The sequence below is a fragment of the Schistocerca cancellata genome, chromosome 2, assembly GCF_023864275.1.
Source record: "Schistocerca cancellata isolate TAMUIC-IGC-003103 chromosome 2, iqSchCanc2.1, whole genome shotgun sequence".
Taxonomy (NCBI): Eukaryota; Metazoa; Arthropoda; class Insecta; order Orthoptera; family Acrididae; genus Schistocerca; species Schistocerca cancellata.
Window position 1 is genome coordinate 271,573,564 of NC_064627.1, and position 17,026 is coordinate 271,590,589.

At 40.8% G+C, this 17,026-nt stretch overlaps 1 pseudogene; it reads right to left on the reverse strand.

The window, feature by feature from the left end:
- Positions 1 to 1,943: 1,943 nt before the first annotated feature.
- Positions 1,944 to 2,061, reverse strand: LOC126163214 (5S ribosomal RNA; annotated as a pseudogene).
- Positions 2,062 to 17,026: the final 14,965 nt, after the last annotated feature.

A 17,026-nucleotide genomic window follows, 5' to 3' on the forward strand; every position in this document is an offset into this window, starting at 1 on the left:
GCGACGAAGACTACTTTCATTTGGATGCGTTCGTCAATAAGCAAAATTGGCGCATTTGGCGGACTGGGGATCCGCATTTCGCTATCGAGAAGTCTTTTGACCCTCAGCGGGTGGCTGTGTGGAGTGCAGTGTACAGCCACGGAATAATCGAAGCCATATTCTTTGATGGCATGGAGGCAACCGAACGGGACGTGAAAGTTTTGGAAGATAATTTCATCCCCATTATCGAAAGTGACCCTGATTTCCACCAGATGTGGTTCATGCAAGGAGCAGCTCAACCCCAACGAAGCAGGAGAGTGTCTATGTGCTGAAGGAGCACTTAGGGGCCCGCATTCTGGCTTTAGGGTTCCCAGAGGCCACTGGCATGGGCCTCGACCGGCCGCCCTATTCTCCGGATATGAACACGTGCGACTCCTTTTTGTGGGGCTGTATTAAAGACAAGGTGTACGGCAATAACCACAAAACCACTGCTGAGCTGAAAACAGCTAGTCAGAATGAGATTTTCACTCTGCAGCGTAGGGTGCGCTGATATGAAACTTCCTGGCAGATTAAAACTGTGTGCCGGACCGAGACTCGAACTCGGGACAATTGCCTTTCGCGGGCAAGCGCTCTACCAACTGAGCTACCCAAGCACGACTCACGCCCCGTCATCACAGCTTTACTTCTGCCAGTACCTCGTCTCCTACCTTCCAAACTTTACAGAAGCTAGTCAGAAGTTTATCGACAACATCGATATTCCGTCACTCCAGCGGGTCATGCAGAATTTCGCTATTCGTCTGTGCCACATCATCGCCATTGATGGCAGATGTATCGTACATGTCGTAACCCAAATCCGAATATCTGTAGCGTCGTTTACATGTTGAATAAAGTGTGTGGATGCCGGTCGTTTGTAACTAATTTAGGTTTTTTTAATATAGTTCACCCTGTATGATATGAAGTAGAGATCCCCCGTTGATAGCACTCACTACATCGCGTAAATAAACAGCCACTAGTATTTCGCAATTCGACTGGACTTTAACTAAGTGAAAGGCGAATGTCAGTTACGCGAATTGCTAAACCCTCAGCGGTCCTGATAAGCCATTTCATAACACTATGTTTGCAGCTTTTTCTGGGACAGTAATTTACTAGTTTCATTTAATCGCGAGCAGCTTTTTTAAAGAAGAAAAATATCGTAATCCAGAGACAGTTCCGATGTGAAGTAAATATACCCGCCGCCGACGGTACATCCAGCAGTCGTACTTCGGGTGCACAGCTGCTGAAAAGTGAAAATCGCTAGAATATTCTCGTCTGCATTAGCAAGTGATTCGGTTTGCGCTCGGGGCTTAATGTCGTTCGGCGCCGTTAGTGATTCGGAAATTTTCCGGTCGACCTGGCTGGAAAGGTTTGGCGAAAGTTGGTTTACTCGAAATTACACCGTCAGTAAACAAGGGCACAGCTAATAGAGCGCGCCAAATCGACTCGCCACCAAACTTAATAACGTTTGCACAGGGGGATGGAAGCGAATCAGCAGGGAACAGTGCTGGCTGTCTACTATAACTCCCTGCAAAATCACGGGCTAGTTGAAAGTTTTGGTCGCTACAGCCTATTTTTAAAGGGTGAGGTGTTACCTATCGTGTCGATCTTTTCTCCAGTGATTTTACAATCATACAACGGTCTCATGCGCATCACCGGTATCATTCACCGCGTACATCCATATAACTCTCGGATCTGTGTTTTTTCAGCAGAATGTGACGTAAAAACAGCACTCCGTCTGCAGGTCACAAGTGGCCCATCGAGACCATCCGACCGCCGTGTCATCCTCAGAAGGATGCGGATGGGAGGGGCATGTGGTCAGCACATCTCACTCCCGGTCGTTATGATGGTTTCCTTTGACCGTAGTTGCTACTATTCGGTCGAGTAGCTCCTGAATTAGCAACACGAGGCCGAGTGCACCCCGAAAAAAAAGGCACCAGCGCATGGTGGCCCAGTTGGTCACCCATCGAAGTGCCGGCCCCGCCCGACAGCGCTTAACTTCGGTGATCCAACGGGAACCGGTGTATCCACTGCGGCAAGGCCGTTGCCTGAATGTGACGTAATGCTGTTTAATGTACATTCTGCATGCGGAAGTCCTCTGTACAGAATATCAGCATCTTCCCCTACATGCTGAAGGGCGGCATCTAGAATGAACTGCGTAGGTGTGTTCGTTCCGTGCAAGCACCGGGCTCCTTAACGACAAACTCAGTGAGCAGATCACCAATTACTTGACACGAATACGTGTCTTATACTCTAGTACTTCCAATATCTCATACAGTATCGTACCATAAAATACAGTCTGCATCGTTAAGTGGATCTTGACGACAAGATAAACGCTTTCATTGTAACGGTTACGGTTATCTCTCTTTTTAATGGGTCAAATGGCTCTGAGCACTATGGAACTTACCTTCTAAGGTCATCAATCTCCTATAACTTAGAACCACTTAAACCTAACTAACCTAAGGACATCACACACATCCATGCCCGAGGCAGGATTCGAACCTGCGACCGTAGCGGTCGCGCGGTTCCAGACTGTAGCGCCTAGAACCGCTCGGCCACTCCGGCCGGCCAAGAGCTTCATTTCATAATTCCACAGTCAGCTATCTGATATTCATAAAGTTGCTGGTCCTCCGCTGATGTTGTTCCTGCCCATAGACTATGTACGCTCTTGGTTCATGAAGGGCAGACATCTTGCTACTGATAGCAAGACTAAAGTAAGAAGACGGGAAGACTACAGCAGCCATCAACTAAAGTCAGTTTGGAAACTGTTGTAATGCTATTAATGTAAGTTACACTGTAGTTGTATAGTTAAATAAATTTTCAGCTGTATTAAAAATTGGGTTAGTTGAAGCACGGGATACCACCCATCATCTATGCCATTTCGGGAGCCAAGCAAGGTTACAAAAGATCTTTGTAGTGTAGTTTCTATTGTTGTTGATGATAGGTGTGGATAGTTTTAGTTGTATTGTGTCTTTTAGTGGTGTTTTATAGGTTAAAATACGTGTTCGGTATTATTTCCTTGTATTGTTTTTTATGTCGGAGGGTTGATTGGACTCACCTGTTTCATATGAGGTGTATTATAGGTCAATTGAAGTGTAAGATACCATTTTCTTTTATTGTTCAGGGGTTGATGAGAATCGCATGCTTCATTTGAGGCGATGTAAACTGAAGTGATTGAGACCACATTCTCTTGTATGTTTGGGTGTTTCTCGGTATCGCCTGCTTCATTTGAGCTAATGCTATACGCGTTTCGCTTCTTGTATTCGGGAAGCTACTTCACAAATAAAAGAAGCAAAACGTGTATGGCAACAAACAAACTGCCTTCACTTAGTTCCATATACGGAACACATCTCCACAAACCAGAATTTTTTTAAGAGAGTGACAAGGAATAACATTCATAGAATGTGGTTGTAACTCGCTCCTAGAGATCAAAATGATGAAGTAGTCTACTAGCCTATATGATACATCAACGGTTTAGTACATAAAAACAAAATTTAAGGAATGCATTTTCGAGAGCGTGTAGCGAGTGCAGCTATAGAAGTTTGTTGTAGTTTATAACAAGCATCCAATGGATCAAAATGTTTAATATATGGTGATATAGTCAAAAACATAATGGTGGGAATCTTTCATCTCTGTTTAATGTTGTTAACCATTCAGTCGCAGATAAATACTTGTGAGAAGCTAATGTATAAGGACGATTGCTGCCAGTTTAAAAAAAAATTGCTCTGAGCACTATGTGACTTAAATTCTGGGGTCATCAGTCGCGTAGAACTTAGAACTAATTAAACCTAACTAACCTAAGGACATCACACACATACATGCCCGAGGCAGGATTCGAACGTGCTACCGTAGCGGTCGCTCGGTTCCAGACTGCAGCGCCTAGAACCACACTGCCACTCCGGCCGGCTGCTGCTAGTTTCATTTGCAGTAATTTGCTCTTAGAGTCCTCTCTGACCACACACTCGGAAATTGCTATTTATTCAGAAAAAAAATGAATTATTTGTGACAAGAAGAAGTATAAATCTCACTGTCAGTTGTTTCACACACAGCAGTTTCATCTTTCATTTCTTAAACATATGGAAGTCATGAAATCGAAGATACTCATTACTGAGAAAGCGTGCTCTTATGTGTAAATAACAACGAATATATCAGAAAAATGCTTAACTTTGTTTATTAACGAAGTGTCAGAATGTGTTACAAACACGAAGAGGAAAAAAGTTTTATGATACCCAGCGGTATGCGAACCCATGATCTTCCACACAGCAGTTCGTTGCCTAACCTACTACGCCACTACAACTCACTTGCTTGCAGCGCTTTGTTCTACATAATTCCGGTCTTCAGGCTTCACAATATTCCTTTGCATTGTTAGTTAAAAGTTTTAAAGGTGTTTCACTAATTAATAATTAAACCATTTACGGGGAAAATGTACGCGAAGTCACTAATAATTTTAGTCAGGACTCATGTGATATGCGCAACCACAGTCGACCTTATGAAAATTAATGATTTCTTAAAACTCTTAATTACATAAAAATAACATGTATTGTGTGAGGATATTGACAGAAACTGTTTTTTTTATGTTATAAAATTCGCAATGACAACAGTACAAACCACATTTCTAACAAATGAAAATAGTCTATTATGAACTCACTTTCCACCTCGACGTGCCCTGCTGGCTCTTCAGTAACACAGTCACCAAATTCGACCCTTAAACCCCTCAATATGTTTAAAATAACAAATTGTAGGTTTAAATAAATCACACCGAACCGAACAAGAGGGCCACACCGAAATTCAAAACCTCTCGGTACAGTTGTCGAAAAATCGGTAGGAGGACCGATCGGTAATAGGTCTCAGAAGCTTACAGAATAGTAACATCGGATAAAGAACCGAAAATGACATCACTAACGAGGCTAACCTGGTGCACCGATCTGTATGAACGATACAGAGTAGGGTTGCAGGCACTGTGCGGTTCACACTGCAAAGTCATTGAATTGGATTATTGCAAAGTTATTATTGACGCAGGGACTCTCCCGAGCTGATTCTCTGTGAAAACATTTTGCGGGGCACATTGAAATACACTGTCTTCCGGAACCATCCCACCACGCTGGGCAAACTTTAAAGGGCGATGTGTGTGGCATTTGAATCCGTTTGTTATATCAACACACCGCTATTTGACTGTTTTATTGGTTATTTAAGCATAACCCAGGTTTCGGCCTTTTACGCCATTTTCAAGTATGTGGATAAAATGCCGAAACCTAGGTCATAATTAAATAAATAATAAAACAGTCCAACGGCAGCGTGTTCCTTTAAAAAGTATTTTATGACTGTTGCTCATCAACGTCAAAAACTGGATCCGTTTACGTTGAGACACTACAGGATGTTTTGCAAATTTCATTGTTCGTTTGCGCCACCTCCATACTGTGCAAGTGGTACACATTTCGAAAAGAGTGTGATGTGCTTTCAAAGACTGCTTGCAAGAGACGAATTACGCATGCTGATAATGCACGAGCAGCACAACCCACGCACAGCATCATTTGTTAGCAGCTTTTAGAACTATTTCGAAAGTAATGCATTACTTCTGTATAAAATGCTTACAAATTACACAATAAACGTCCAGTTTGTTGCTTCAGTCCAACGATCTCAATTTTCGACGTATTCAATTTCGAAATCAGGGACTCCTTCACTGGACGCCATGTACTATGCTTACTTTCATAACTAATTTTATGTTCTACAACAGTAGTTAAACTGTAACCGGATTATGCGATGGCTCTATTAAATTGGAATATGTGTACCCAACCTCCACCCCTCCTTCCTCTCGCGTGAATTTTACCCTGGAGTCGGGGAAAAATACTTAGGAAGGAAAAGTTTGCTTGCTACTTATTCTAAATATTCGTTGAAATACCTATTTTTATTAAAAAAGTTTATTTATTAAAAAGTGCATTAAACAGTATTTTTAACGCGTGACAAAAAACTCTTCATTTTAAACATGGCAACACCGATTAATATTAAGATAGATAGACAGACAGGGATGGTATTAACCTATTTGACGGATTCCTTAAAACTGACCTTTTAGTGATATATAATTTAAATGTCGCTGAACCTCTACTTACTTTGCAGACGAACAGGAACGTTATTTGTACCTTTGTTTGAACCGCGTGATTACGTATCATTAGGGTCTCTTGCTTTATATGATCACTAAGAGAATTCTTGTCGTCGAACTTCAGCTTAGCTTCCTTCCACAAACGATTAATCCCTTGCTCCCACATATCTTCCGATCTGTCGGCATAGCGCTTAACATAAACATTGTAGAGGTTTTGATAAAAATTCATGTTGAACACAGTAACATCGGCCTTATATGTGTTGCAGAAAATCATGAATGAGTTACTGACTCAGACGCCGCTGCAGAGAACTTTCCAAATGAAATCTGACACTTGAGCGGCACTTGTTTGAAATAGGGAAATTCCGGACATGTACACTAGTAAAGCATTCAGTTCAGTTCAGAGGGGCCATAGAGATTAATGGACGCTTTAATATTGTAACATAGCGGCTTTGACTTTCCTCGTAAAGTCTGGAAAACTGCCAACAGAATACCTACGGGCTTTGGCAGAAGTGCGGATTTGCTGTTTAAATGCGGTAAAGTGCCTACATTCCAATGTGACTGTGGACCAGAGCGCCAGACAATCTTCTGTATTGCTCAAGAGCGCCAAAATTGTGACTGTCAAGGGGTATGGTGGACCTGCTCGGATTATTCGCAGATACGAGAGAGTGGACTGAACAGTTTTATGTGAATATACCAGTAAACGCGATATTTCTAATGCGTTGACTGCAACACGCTTTCAAGGGGACCATACATACTTGCTCTGAGCAATTTGACTCATATTGACAGGGTGTGTAGATCATGGCTAGGACTGCAACTTATGTGAAGAGGATGGTGCAACTCTCAACCGTTTTTTTTAGAATATAGAGTTTGAAAATTTTAGGCATGCGTATATATACTATTGTGTGGTTACTAACAGGCAAGGAGTTCGTAGCCAAATGATTAAGTGCATAGTTTCATACGTGCAATGTCTGAATCTCGTTGTTGGTGCTTTTTTTCTTCCCACGTAACTGACAACAGATTTATTATGACTATTCAAATGATCAGTATTTAAATATTCATTTGTAATTTGCTTAATATTTATCCTGAAAAGTAGGAAAACTAAATTTTTTTGTAATGTCATTGGAAATAAAGGGTATGTCACCATTTTGAATAAAATCAGCATAGCCATTTTATTGACGTTATTGTTCCTGCATTAGTGGTAAGTATGGAGGACTGCACGAATCAGGTTGACACTGATCGTAAATACATGTGAGAGAATAATTACTGTGGCATACAGCACACGTAATGAACGCCAAGTTTTTGCATAAGTATGATTTTATTCAGTGCTTCTACTGCAAAACAAAGTTGGTTTACGTTCATAAACGGTTCCAGTCATCACGTAGTTTCGCAGCGTGCTACGCATATCTGAGGAGGAGGAGGAGGAGATTAGTGTTTAACGTCCCGTCGACAACGAGGTCATTAGAGACGGAGCGCAAGCTCGGGTGAGGGAAGGATGGGAAAGGAAATCGGCCGTGCCCTTTCAAAGGAACCATCCCGGCATTTGCCTGAAGCGCATATCTGAGCTCATAATCGAATATTGATGCAGACAGCTGATGGTGTACGATTGATTGAATTTTTGTGTAGTCTGCTCTTGAAGCTATCTCTCTATTGTGTTCGATGATGTACGGGCAATTGTTTAGTCGCTTTATAGGATTTTTCACCTTCCTGTAAACATAGACGTCGCAGGGCTGCACCAACGTAGTACATTTTTGAGGAATTACTTTAACTGTGCACGTCGGCAGACCCCCTCTATGTGGAAAAATTTCGTCGTACGAAACCGGGTTCGTTTGTCCTCCCCGTGATTCGAAGAGCGAAAGAAATTGTTCTTATGTCATGTATGGCTTCAAGACTTCAACTAGAAATTTCTTTTATAGTACTGTTGTGAGTTTGCCGGACTTTGCAGATGTTATCATAATGCTTTTGTATTTGCGTTTGTATTCATCAGTGGTTTTTGCACCCTTGGTCAGAATGAGCCAGTGGTATCTTGCAAGCAAACTAAGGCCGTTGGTAGTAATTTTCCAGATAAGGTGACAGCATATCGTGCAGTGTACGAATGCATATTCTTTGGCTGCACAAGAAGCACCTTTGCTTCGACTTCGTCTAAAGTACGACCATTAGATTTTAAATAGGTACTCTAGAACAAACATTCACAAATTAGCATTGAATGGTCTATAAAAAATAGTCATGAAATTGATGTAAATGAATCAGTTACGTCTATGTGTACTACCTGTTTTATCAGTGTTAATAACAAGATCCTTGTATTTTAGTATGAGGGCAATTTGCTGCTGCATCAACGACTTGCTGCAGTAAAGCGCTTTCCCTCTAGGACATAAATATGGTGATTTTTCTCTGACGAATCCGATGTATTCGTTTGAAGAATCAAAACCTCGAAAATTTAAATCGGGAAATGGACTACCTGCAGCAAGAGCCCACTGTTCCACTGTTGCAGCTGCTGATTATATATTCGAGGTTCTATTAAACGATCTCAGATCCACGAATCAATTTTTTTAAGTTGTTCATGCCTTATTCGATCTCGTTTTATATGTTCTTCCCATTTTGTCAAACCTTTAATGCATTTAAAGCGTGAAGCTCTCCTCTATCCTTGATGCTCTCTCACTAGATTGACAACCCTAGTTATTTAATACTGCGGAATGTCATCGCTGTTCATTTTCGACTGCTTCTCTTCGGCCTTGATGAAGATGAAAGAACGTCTTCAGTTTTTTCGAACGTACCCTCTTCTTCAATGTCTTGGTGGGCAGTTAGTTCATCTTGTATCACGATTTATTTCTCCACTACCATTTAGAAAATTCTGCGAAATATTTGTTCTTGAATTTCCATGTGTTCTTGTCTTATTGCTGTAGAAGGCATAGAAGCGATGCGATTGTTTTGGAGGCGAAGCTGTTCATTGTAAGCAAGTACCGTTTTTAATCGAACTTTTTAAACTTCACTGTAAAGCGATTCGGCTGCACAGCAAGGTCCACTTTCTCTTACTGTCGAAAATGCCAGGCATATCTAAACATATACTGTTAAAAAACACATATGCTTTCGTTTTAGAATGTTTCCAACTATGTACATTCATGGGCCCCAGCCCTACATTGATACCGGTGAAAGTCGTTTTCCAATAGCTGTTATTGTTCCAGAGATATTTTGGGTGGACAAGATAGCTGGGACACGCTGTATATATGCATGCCTAAAACTTTTTTTGCCCGCATCTCGTGGTCGTGCGGTAGCGTTCTCGCTTCCCACGCCCGGGTTCCCGGGTTCGATTTCCGGCGGGGTCAGGGATTTTCTCTGCCTCGTGATGGCTGGGTGTTGTGTGCTGTCCTTAGGTTAGTTAGGTTTCAGTAGTTCTAAGTTCTAGGGGACTGATGACCGTAACAGTTAAGTCCCATAGTGCTCAGAGCCATTTGCACCTAAAACTTTTAAACCTTATTTTCTAGAAAACGATTGAAAGCTGCACATTTCTTTTTCCATATGTTGAAGTGATAGCCACATTCTACACACCTTATCAACATGAATAATATCGCTGAGGGCGAGTACGTACGATCCCCTTGTTAGTGGTGGGTATTTCACATGGCGACAGGCGTGTGGTCGTGCTGAGGCCGTGAATCGAACTCGCATGTATAAAACTGCTCCAAACTTATTATATACGAATTAACGTGCTAAATATTTGACGTTAAGCATGTAAATTTCAGGAAAGTTTGAAATTATGTTTAAACTGTGTTGGAAGCCCCTGCATACTCTCATTATCAAACACTGGATGAGTACAGTCTGGGCAGCTTCCGCTCCATTTTAAGTAAAAGCTAGTAATTCGCGCAGTGTTTGTGACGTCATATCTCTTGAATGATGTTTCGTCCAATGATATTATTATGCAGATAAATTCAGTGGTAAATGTGGATACTGCCTGCAAAATGTGCTGACATAAGAGTAAGTAGTAACGAAAAAATTTAAACTTCAAGCCTGATGCTGAAGTTTGCTGCATGAACAGGAAAATGTGGTCAGTGGTAAACCTTTTCCCTTTCATCGATTTTTTGGCGTGGTGGAGGGGGAGAGGAAGGGCGGAAGATATCAGATATCAGATATCTCTGCAAGAGAGGCGCTCTGCATCGCGGTGTAGCTTGCTCGCCAGGTTTCGAGAGGGTGCGTTTCTGGATGAGGTATCGAATATATTGCTTCCCCCTACTTATACCTCCCGAGGAGATCACGAATGTAAAATTAGAGAGATTAGAGCGCGCACAGAGGCGTTCAGACAGTCGTTCTTCCCGCGAACCATACGCGACTGGAACAGGAAAGGGAGGTAATGACAGTGGCACGTAAAGTGCCCTCCACCACACACCGTAGGGTGGCTTGCGGAGTATAAATGTAGATGTAGATGTAGATGTGGGAAAAGTGTCTCGTGAAGGTGTGGTACTGTGCGAAACGTTTCTTGGAAGTCGCTGAGTCCTCTCATTCTCAACTACTGAGTAAAGTTTACAGGAGGCAAGCATACGTTCATAGCATTTCCAGACTTAGAGAAAGCTGAAACTTCCTGGCAGATTAAAACTGTGTGGCGGACCGAGACTCGAACTAGGGACCTTTGCCTTTCGCGGGCAAGTGCTCTACCAATTAAGCTACCCAAGCACGACTCACGCCCCGTCCTCACAACTTTACTTCTGCCAGTACCTCGTCTCCTACCTTCCAAACTTTACAGAAGCTCTCCTGCGAACCCTGCAGAACTAAAGTTTGGAAGGTAGGAGACGAGATACTGGCAGAAGTAAAGTTGTGAGGACGGGGCGTGAGTCGTGATTGCGTAGCTCAGTTGGTAGAGCACTTGCCCGCGAAAGGCAAAGGTCCCGACACACAGTTTTAATCTGCCAGGAAGTTTCATATCAGTGCACACTCCGCTGCAGAGTGAAAATCTCATTCTTAGAGAAAGCTTTTCACAATGTTTACTAGAATATCCTTTCTAAATTATAAAGGTATCATGGGTAAAGTACAGGCATCGGAAGGATATTTACAACCTGTGCCGAAACCAGATGACAGGTGTAAGAATCGAGAGGCCTGGAAGGCAACACTGGTTGGAAAGAGAGTAAGACAGGCTTTTAGCCTAGTCCCGTTGTTATTCAATCTGTACACTGAACCAACAGTAAATAAAACGAAAGGAAAAATTTGGACCACGAATTGAAGTCCAAGGAAAATAAATAAAAACTTTGAATCTCTGTTGGCCCATCGTGGATACGAAACAGCGGCCGGTAAAATATTTACCACATAAAAATCGCCAAGCAGCCGTATGTTTTCAGAAACTTATTTAATTTAGACGACCGAATTCGGCACCTCATTAATGCTGTGGTTCGTGAAGATGGCATTAATGAGACGCCGAAACTGGTCGTCTACATAGTATAAGTTCTGAAAACATACGGCTGTTTGGCAGTATTTCTATGGTGGAAAACTTTGAGGTTTGCCGGCGACATTTTAATTCTGTCAGAGACACCAAAGGACTTAGGAGAGTAGTTGAGCGGAACGCACAATATCTTGAAAGGAGATAAACATCTAGAAAAGCAAAATAAGGATGACGAAATGTAGTGTAATTACATCCCAAAAACAGATACTAAAAGTGTAGGTGACTTTCTCAACTTGAGCAGCAAAAATCTGATGATGTTCGAAGTAGGGAGTATATAAAACGTAGAGTTGCAAGGGCAAGAAAAGCGATCTCAAGAAGAGAAACTTGCTAATATCGAAAATAGATTTAAATATTAGGAAGCCTTTTCTAACACAATTTGTATGGAGTGTAGCCAGGTATGGAAGTAAGCAGTTTAGACAAGAAGGGAATAGAAGTGTTTTGGAACTTCGTGTTACGGAAGAATGCTGAAGATAAGGTGGGTATCTAACATAACTAATGAGGAGTTACTGAACACAGTTGGGAAGAGAAGAAAGTTTGGGTACAACCAGATTAGAAGAAAGGATCGTTGATACGACACATTCTGAGACTTTGGAGGATCAGCAGTTTCGTATTATAAGGACGTGTGGGTGGTAAAAATCGTAGATGGAGACGAAGAAATGAATACAGTAAGCAGCCTCAGAAGGATGTAGGTAGCGGTAGTTATTAAGAGATGAAGAGGCTTGCTCAGGATTGAGTAGTACGGAGAACTGCATCCAAGAGGCCTTCGGACAGAAGACCACAACAACAACATAGTCTGGCTATTTGCAGAAACGTGAGTTTACGCTACCTTAAGACTTCTAAAGAGTTTCTGACTGGTATACGTGTAATATTGCATTAAACCTTTAACAAAAATTTATACGTCTTAATGAACGGATTATGACACCATTTCAAATTTTTAAATTTGGTCACTCACTATATGAAATATTGAATCAAATTTTTGTTACCACCTGGAAAACTCTAGACAGGCAACGTCTCGGAACAAAGCGCACCGGGTCAGTCTTTTAATAATATATAGTTTATGTCTATAGTTTAGACTTTTACAGTTCCTCATCTTTTATCATCGAAATATTGCTGTATATACAGCATTTTTACTTATATGTGTATATTCCATACAATGGATAAATAAATAACAGGAAACAGTATTTTGCCTCTAATGTGTATATGCTACAAGATAAATAAATAAATAAATCATAGAAAAGAAAAATTTTAAGTATTAAAGAAAGTGTTTTGCAGGAACTTGCTTTGAGCAGCAGCTTTTAAATGCATTTAACAAACTCATACGAACCTTCTTTTGAACCCAGACCAAAAATACTGCATCTCATTACTGCTTATAAATACTATACAGGAGCATAAAAATAAACGAACGTCGACATAATAGGGTAACACCATAAAATGTATGTAATTATTCTTAATGGACACTCACTGGATTGAACTTCTCTACTGGAATTAATGTGGATTTTCTGTAAACACGTGCCTCATTATGAAAATACAGTCTCTTGTTACTACCCTGATGAGCAGAAGTCACAATCCATTGTTTTCAGATTATCGTCATCAAACTTTTTAGCGTGTGTTGTTTTCTGCAGTCTTATCAATAGTTGTTAATTGGTCTACTGTACTTCTTACTTGTCGAAACAAAAATATGAAGTCGTATAAGTACCAAATGCATAAAAATTTGCACAATTATCAAATCATAATGTCAGATTATGTGAAAGTATGTTAATATTATTAATCTTTCAGAAAGCATAACTACATTCTATAGTCCGTAACAGATCAGTAAGTAACGCACAGTCAAAATACATACAAATGCTGTCACATTCACTTGGAGTAACCAAAGTATTACTCTTACAAACACCAAGTAACAATATACAGACATTATCAAAGATTATCTAGCTGTTACGAAACCAACGTCCAATAGCTTAACACCTTAGCCCTGACTACAATCGTAATACCTGCTGTGAATTTTCTAATTGGCTTACAATAACACCACAATACTTCACCTCACAATCATTAGAAATGTCCTGGACGTAGTGTACATTTTTAGAATTCATTTGGTGTAAGTGACAAACAAGCAGAGAACCATAATAACGACGCCCTTAACAGGTTGTCTACGACAATGTGCAAATCTGCTCACAAGCCGTTCCATAAATAGCTGACAGTATAGATCTCAAACTGATTTTAAACTATTGTTAAACATAACAACATGTCGGCAGATAAGATCTTGTCTGACGTTCTCAATAATTCTGTATACGCTTATTATAAGAGGCGCGACAACATGACACCCAAGGGAAGCAGAAGAAAAATAAGTGCTTTAACTTCTACTTTGTTTGCGTTTATCCTTAAACTGCACTGAATATTTAGACATGTGGCAATATCTGTTCGACTTACTGCATTTCTTTTGCACTGGCAACACGTCTGGATCAAGGAAGAAATGATGGCTTCAAATACCCCTTCATCAAAAGCAACGGATGACAGATTTTAGTAATAAAGAAAGTAATTACAATTACCTGCTCCTTTAAAGCAAGAATTACTGTCGTAATTGTCATCATAGTCTTCAATGTCTCAGTCTTTCCCTCCTCTACAGTAATGCAAAGGGGTGGAGTTATTAGATTCACAACGAAATTAAGTGGGGCATTACTACCACTCTGCTCCACAAGAAAAATGTTTACGAAAATTAAACTGAGTCCAAGAATTAAACGTAAAGGAACAAAAGATTTACCAGTCAAGATTTAAAGACTTGCCTGAAAGAGTATGGGGTACATATTTCCATCTTCGCTGTCTGTACAGCACCTATTACTACTGCTGGTCTTCCGGCATGGTAGCCATAGAAGAAATCAAAATTATTACCAGATTCAACTGAGTAAACATGTTAAAACTAGTTTTGGAGATGAATAAAGTATGGGCGGGGAACTTACTTTACAGTTTCTTAACAGTATGTGGAATAAATATGTTTCTTAAACTGCATATTTCCTTCAGTGCACACCATTAAAAGAAAGGAGTGATCCTGCATCCATTCAGACAGCGATGTAACGTCTGTACTCTTGTCCTTCTCTTTACTAAACTGTCATTTATATTATTGTAGGTTTGCTTTTCAGTTGAATCCATAGTCTCCATACGTGAAGAAAAACAACCAGTGTATGAGGAAAGATACAGGTAAGAGTTTTATCTGCCATGTGTGGCACAAATTCTGAAGCACCCATCGCACCGTATTGCTATGGAGTACAGGTTGTTGGGATATTGTTGAAAATTCGGAGAGTCAACAACAATATAAAAATTTCTGAAGGAAAATTTTCCGACTCAGTTCAAAGAGTGACATTCTTTTCACGTATGGTGGAGCACCACGTCTTGAAGCCAAGTCAGTCACAATTCGCCAAAATTGTGTAAAAACACTGTCATGGATACTGAGCAGCCTATTGGTGGACCCAATAGAGAATCAGGAACCATTTGTGAAGATTCAAGAAAGCTGCCATTACAAAGAAGGTGCAGTTTACTGAAAAGGTTATAGAAATAAGACACTCAGATAATGGATTAGAAAATATTTTCCGTTCGAATACGAAGTATAACAAGAAAAATTGAATCGTTAGTAAAACTGAAAGGCATGTACGTATCAACTATTGATGAAATATTGGGCTGGCCCACGAGTTGTCGCATTTTCTTTTAAGTGAAACATTATGGGTGAAACACAATGTTTTAGCAATGCGTTTTATGTTATTCTGGAGAGAAATATATGCTCTACAAAATAGTGTGTTTTTTACGTTGACATACTTTCTGTCCTTTCCAGGTCATTAAAATGGAGTGTCAAGTCGACACAAAAGAGCATTTTCGACACTTTCTACTTTCTGAATAAAGCTAAGGTGTCAAATCGACATAAGTTACTCGAGATTTGTGAAGTGTGTGTCAATGCGATGCTCTTAGGGTGGCTCCAAAACTAATTTAAGCGATTCAAAGACAACAATTCCGACCTTGAAGATACGAATGATCAACCATGAATTTCTTGATCGGTATCAAATAGTGAATGCGCAAATTTACATGCAGCAGATGCAACGACTTTACATCGCTATCCTGAAAAAAAAAAAAAAAAAAAAAAACGACCTGATTGGCGACATGGCGTTCTGCTGCTGTACGAAAATTCCCTCACGTGGCCAATAGGGCCAGAGGAGCCATTTAAACGCTTGGCCGGTTAGTGCAGCCAATTCTCATACTTGGCGCCTTCTGATTTCTGTCTGTTCCGATCTCTCTCAAGTGCATTGCTTAGCGTATCGCTAAGTAATGACGTGCTGATGAAGGCTTGACTGGACGATTTCTTCTAATCGGAAGCAGGCGATTTCTACCGCTGAGGGATTGAACAGCTTTTTGAACGTTAGGAAGAAGTTTCAAACACGAAGAATCCATTATTGACAGATTTGTTGATCATTTACTGCTACTTTCGTGGAAGCGTAAAACTAAAAAATGGTTGTTCTTTCATGTAAAAATTCTGCTTGGATCTAATCATTTTTACACCTCTGTACATGTAAATTTCGAATCTTGTTGCCGTGAAAAGAAATTCGTTAACCAATGTTGTATCGATATCCTGTCCGACTCTCGGGATAAAAGAAGAATTGTCACATAACACTGTAACATTTGCAAAACGAAACACTCCGCGTGATTCGGAAGCTATTTGAGGGCATCAAGAGAAAAAAAAAGGATACCTGTATTATTGCCCATTCGATACATCGGTTTTCAACGACCGCTTCACTGTTAGAAACTGGCTTTTCCAGAGTCGGAATTTTTATGCTAATACGCCTCTCTGTGGCGATTCAGCGTACTCGCGAATAGCACAGTGCAAACGACATTGGTTTTTTTCTGACGGAGAAAGAGAGATAGAGTAGGAGAATGAGAGCGAGAGGTTTTACGTGGTGATACGGGGTTGGGGGATAGACAGAGAGAGAGAGAGAGAGAGTTGCGGGCTGGCGTGGCCTGCTGAATATGTATTTTCCGTGAATTAAGTTGATTACTCCACTGAGGTTGTGCGAGAGGGAGCCGTTCCCGTCACGCAGAACTCTGTACATGGCCGCAGCGAGCGGGTCTAACAGCGAAATTAATGTCGCTCGTTAAGGGAGCGTAATGGAACAGCATTTGTCAGATGCGGGGGACGTAATTGGTTCAATATTCGCAAGGTATGAGTTCGTTTAAAGTTACGATTTTTGCGGCAAATTTCTCACGTTCTTTCTTGATGGCTTGTTATAGTGAACCATTAAATGTTGTTGCATGTCGTCTCACTGATTACTGTCATCTCAGTATCACTGCGCTCACGTATTGTGAAATGTGATAATATCATCCAACCAAAAGCAGGAGCCGATTAGCGCAGGCAGTGAGGGTATTCCTTGCTAAAAGAAGTCTGATAGTGTGAAATCTATCGAACTGAATCATGGACTGCGGGAAAATTGGAAAAACGCGCAAACGAATAGGTTAAATATAGTGCT